At 46.2% G+C, this 5,542-nt stretch overlaps 1 pseudogene; it reads left to right on the forward strand.

The window, feature by feature from the left end:
- Positions 1-2,163, forward strand: part of LOC113490581 — a 5,932-nt pseudogene extending 3,769 nt beyond the window's left edge.
- The last annotated feature ends 3,379 nt before the right edge of the window (positions 2,164-5,542 follow it).

The following is a 5,542-nucleotide window of genomic DNA, read 5'->3' on the forward strand; positions in this document are numbered from 1 at the left end:
AATATTGAAAGACGAATTGAGAGAATACATTTTGGCAGAGACGGATACCCATGCCGAGGCAGAAGTGAAACTTCTGGAGAAAAGGATACGTCAAATCTATCCCCAAGGAGATTTGCAGAAAGGCATTCCTCGGAAATTGATGGATGGACATATGACTCAAAAATTAGAGCAACTTGTGGAGGAATGGCCCGAGCAAAAGGTCACTTCCAAACCAACCCCTAGTGCTCCACCCTTAATAGACCTTGGGGAGGAGCCGACTGGAGAAGAGAAGGTGACGGGAAACTAGACCCTCCGCTCCCCAAAGGTGAGGGGGGATGCAGAGGATGGATGTTTGTAAGACAACTCACCTGCAACACAAAAGGTCTATTTGTAGTCAGTCTAGCTTTAAGAGAAGCAGAATGCACCATTCAGCAACAATCTATAATTCTCAGAGGCCCATTTAAAGTGATCAAAGCAGTTTTGTCAGGAACTCCACCCCCTGTCGGAGTAGCCCAGAGAGCCTCCATGCGAAAATGGTATGCACAAATAGAACATAATTGTGAAATCTTTTCTGTAACTGAAGGAACCACAAAAGTGTTAAATATACAGGATGAGGTAGACCCGAGTAGGGAAACACCCGAGCTTATGCCTGTAATACAAGTAGCTCCTCCGTTTTCTGAACAATTGCGAAATGTCTGGTTTACTGATGCCTCATCAAAGTGAGAGGGAAAAATTTGGAAATCCTGAGCTGTGGCACTTTGGATAGACACCAAGGAACAGATCACTACCGAAGGAGAAGGTAGGGCATAAGTAGGAGAATTAGTTGCTGTGTGGAGTATTTTCCAACACGAGGCTCAGTCTGCTTCTTCTGTCTATATCTATACTGACTCATGCTGTGTTTAAAGGTTGCACTGAATGGCTTCTGTTCTGGGAACAAAATGGATGGGAGGTCAACAGAATACCCGTATGGCAAAAGGAAAAATGGCAGGAAGGAATTTTGTGGGTGTTTCATACTCCGTATTACCCACAAGCGAATGGAATTGTGGAAAGAACAAATGGTCTACTAAAACGCTTCCTCAAACCGCATAAGTCAGGATGGGCTGAGAGGGTGTGGGATGCAGTGACCAGCATCAACAGTCGCTGGGGAGTGAATGGATGCCCAAAGATCACAGCATTCTGTCCTAAACCTCCAGCAATCATGCCAGCCCCACATGGTCCTGACCATGCCAGCAATCCATCTCACTTCCCAGGACAACCTGTCTTTGTTGAACTCCCCACAGTGGGCAGGGTGCCACTGGTGTTGGACACACCTCTTAATAAATACACCTGGAAAGCAAAAGATGCCTGTGGGAAAACTCACAAGATTCACAATAAATGGATTGTTCCCCCCTTCTAACCCGAGAAGCGATTTGTCCTTTTGTTTCACTTTCAGGAGGAAGCAAGCGACACAGACGCGCCCACAGAAGAAGTGAAGCAGATGCAGATTTTAGTGTAATTTGGTTAGGATGTATATGCTATTTTTTATTATAGTATTCTGTGCATTTACCTATGGGAGTGAAGAGAAACCAATTCCCCCATTTGTTGTTATAGAAAATAAAGCTTATAAGGTTATGCAGCATCTGACCTCGTTTGTGTCTTAATCTCGCTCTCGGGATTGTTTAAGAACCCTCCCCGATATCGGATTGGGACACCGTCCCACTGGGGAAAATATCAGAAAGAGCCTTGGTGCTGTGTAAGCACTGCTCAGCAGTAGCCACAACACCAGGGTGCTGTCAACACCCTGCCAGCTCCCAGCATAAACCACAGCACCGTGAGGGCTGCTAGAGGGGAAAACCAATTTCAGCTCAGCCAGACCCAGTACAATGTGACTTGTCCACGATGGGCTGGTCAAGGATTTTAGATTCTGTAGAAGATAATTACATTGTGGCCAACAGGGATGACAAAGAGTGTGGAGATGTGTGTCCAGGAGCTGTGAGAGGGAAGAGCAACCGTGCACCTACTATGATAAATGGGATTTTCGTTGAACGCTGCTGGACCCATGATGGCTGTCAGAGAGGTGAGTCTGGGGTGTGGTGTATGTCAGCTGTGGTTTTGCTGTCAGTTTTTAACCTGTCAGACTTATTGGAGGGCTAATAGATGCCTATTAACCTGCTACCTTTAAGCACAGCTTCCTAAAAGCAAGGCTCAAAATTTAAGATTTTTCAGGTGAAGAGAGGGCCTATGGGATGGGGCTGTTTTATCAGTTTTCACCTGTGTGAATAAAGTATGCAAGAATGTTGTCTTTGGTTTCTTTGCCAAGTTAGGGACTGCCTAAAATTCTCAAGTTTAATTGACTCTGAGTGCATCTGGTATCTTGTGTAATTTTTAAGGTGGTATTAGTATCTCTAGTGAGGTTTGGGTAAGGGATTAAAAGTCCAGATTGACTGAAAGGCTGCTGCAGGCAGAAACAGAACAGGAGAGAAAAGTCTGATGGAATAAACCCAACTCCATACAGGTGCAATTCCATTTTTACTGAAACGTTACTGCCGTAAGAAGGTGTAAGGCCTGTGGATGAGTGAGCAACGTTTGCACAGTGCAAGAAGCTAAAGCAAGTCAGATGTGAAGGGAAAAGGAGAAAGAGGAGAGAGGACCTGGGTGGGGACTGCCTGCAGCAGGAGTCCCGGGGAGGGTGAAATACCTGGGCTTTGAGCCTGGGGTTTTGTTCAGGGGAGAAGGTATGGTCAGATATTTAGCTGCTGCTGCAACCCCTGAACTCCAGTTCTTAAACTGTATTAGCATGCCTCTTTTTAGTTGTGCTTTTGGAGCAGGGGTAGTAGCTCTGTGGATTAAGGGGTTGTCTTGCTGCCAGCTTGTGGCCAGTTTCTCGTGAAAAGCAAATTTGTTCAGGTAAGGCCAACTCATGTTACATTTTGGGTAGGAAGGGAGAGAATATGTAGTCTTTTTGGGTCTAGACTCATGCTGTTACGGCAGCCAACTGTGTTCCGAAGGATTTGTACTTTTGCAGCTGACATTTTTATCAGATTTTGTACATACATACTTAGTTTTATTGCCGTAAAAATGTAGTTCTTGGTTCAGTGCAGTGTGTTCATGCAGAGAGTGTCTTTGCTGAAGAATGCAGACAACAAAAATGCTGGAAATGCCATGTCCTAGACCTCAGTCTAGATCTGCCAAAGATGATTTTCATAGTTTGCATTTTTTTCCACATTTATTTTTAATGTCATAAGAATGCTATATGTCTCTCAGTCCACTTGTGGGAGGAACAATTTGATCTGAAATAGGATTTCCTGCCAATTCTCCTTGTGGTCCTCTCTGTTTACACCTCATTTGAAGCAGTCTGATGTTTTTGACAATCTAATTATAAAGGTGGGCTCAGCCTTTTACTTGCATATTGGGTCATCTGGAGGTGGAGTAGGGTAATAGGAAAAAAAAAAAGTGGAATGGGCAAATAAAAGTGACCAGGAAAATGATCTGCAGTATTGGACAGGCCCTCGGTGAATCCTGAAGGGCTTCATTCCTGGAATATGAAGATGGATATCTGAAAGATAGGCTTTGTTTCTTAGAGGATATGATGAAATTCAAGTTATTCTGTTCCCCCTGAATGAAACCTTTGTAGGAGTCTGTAAACTTCTTGATCTTGGGAGCTGACTACCAGAAAATTTGAGTTATTAAGACTGTGAGCCATTTCAGGTTGGTAGGTGGACTTTTTCTTCAATCTATTGTCTTGCTTTTTGTGATAAAAACAAAAGTTGTGTCTCAATTAGTGCAATCTAGAATTTGTTGCACAATATTAACCTCATGAAAAGGAAGTGGAAAGTATATGAAAGCATTTGGGCCACTTGAAGAGGATGCCCATCTATAAGAAGGATGATCCGGGAAATTACAGGCCTGTCAGCTTGACGTCGATGCCCAGGAAGCTGATGGAGCAGCTCAACCTGAGTACCATCACACAACACCTGCGGGACAACCAGGTGCTCAGGCCCAGTCAGCATGGGTTTAGGAAAGGCAGGTCATGCTTGACAAACCTGATCTCCTTCTACGAAGGGCGACCTGTTTACTGGATGAGGGAAAGGCTGTGGATGTAGTTTACCTTGACTTTAGAAAGGCCTTTGACACCGTTTCCCACAGCATTCTCCTGGTGAAACTGTCTGCTCGAGGCTTGGATGGGCACACTCTTTGCTGAGTAAAAAACTGGCTGTCTGGCCGGGCCCAAAGAGTGGTGGTGAAGGGAGTTAAATCCAGTTGGCAACCAGTCACGAGTGGTGTCCCCCAGGGCTGAACACAGTAGCCCTTGGTAAGCTTTCACAGAACAGTCAGGGCAGGCAGGATTATTAAGAAATATTCAGGAGTTGTTATAAGTTGCTATAAGTAAATAAGTTGCAAAGCAGGTGATCATTTCCTTGTATCACCTCCTTGCTTTATTTCCCTTGGAAGGCTGTTGCAGTGTTGTGGTAAGGCATTAGCTGTCTTTTTCTACCTGACAATCCACAGACATGTGGCGCTCAGATCACAGCTAACCCTTGCAGGAGGTTAAAACCTTTGCGGGAACAAAAGCACAAACGCCAATATGGTGGTTGCTATTTGCTCAATTTTATTAACTGCGCAATTGGTTTATATACGCCTTTCCGTACACCGCGAGGTCTTCAGTTCCCCGTTCTTCCTGTACATCACGAGATCTCTCATTCGCCTCTGCTCTTCCCGTACATCGCGAGATCTTCCGAGCACCTCTCCTTACACTTCCCCATCCCCATGCTTTACCAAACATGTGTCAGAGGTTGTATAAGGCCGATGCCTCCCAGATCTCCCCTTTCTTTGTTTTGCAGTGGCACCTGCAAGACTTGTTTGAGAGCTGTATCAATCAAGGGTTAGATAAAACTTAAAAAACATAGCATACTTAGAATAGTTCCACAGAAGGCTAAAACATACAGCAGTTATAATTACTAGTTAAAAGGTAAGGTGATTTCACTACCCATAATTAAGGGATATTTGTCTTGCAGAATGGGAGATGATACATGACTTTCTCCACAGCGTTTACTGTGAGTGAAGTTTGCAGCTCTGTCAGTATGAGAGCGCCGGATTTTGTTAGGACTGGTCTGGTCAGGCCCTCAGCAGGCTGCCTCCTTCATCACTATGATTCTTCAGTCAGCACAGACAGGAAGAAGGGTGGCAGCACTGCCGCCATTGGCCAAGCGACGCCCCTCCCCTGCTGTGTCCTAGTAGCGGCCGGGATGCGACCAGCAGGGCCAGGGCAGCAATGGTCATTTGAAGAGAAGGTGGCGACTAGTGAGGAGGCAGTGAGCAGTGGGCAGTTGGCGAGTAGCGAGGAGGAGGCAAATAGTGAGGAGGAGGAGGAGGAGGAGGAGGAGACTGTGAGGAGGAGGCAGTGGCAAGCAGCGTCAGGACATGGCGAGCAGCGTCGGGACACGGCGACCAGTACCACCAGCAGCTCCCAGGCGTGACCGGAGCCAGCCCCAGACCAGACAGGCTCCTCGGCACAGCTGCCCTTCACCTCGCCCAGAGCGCCAGCCCTTCGACCTGAGCCGCCCGCTGCCACGGTGAGTTGGGG

Source organism: Athene cunicularia, unplaced genomic scaffold (assembly GCF_003259725.1).
Source record: "Athene cunicularia isolate RWA unplaced genomic scaffold, athCun1 SCF_15, whole genome shotgun sequence".
Classification (NCBI taxonomy): Eukaryota; Metazoa; Chordata; class Aves; order Strigiformes; family Strigidae; genus Athene; species Athene cunicularia.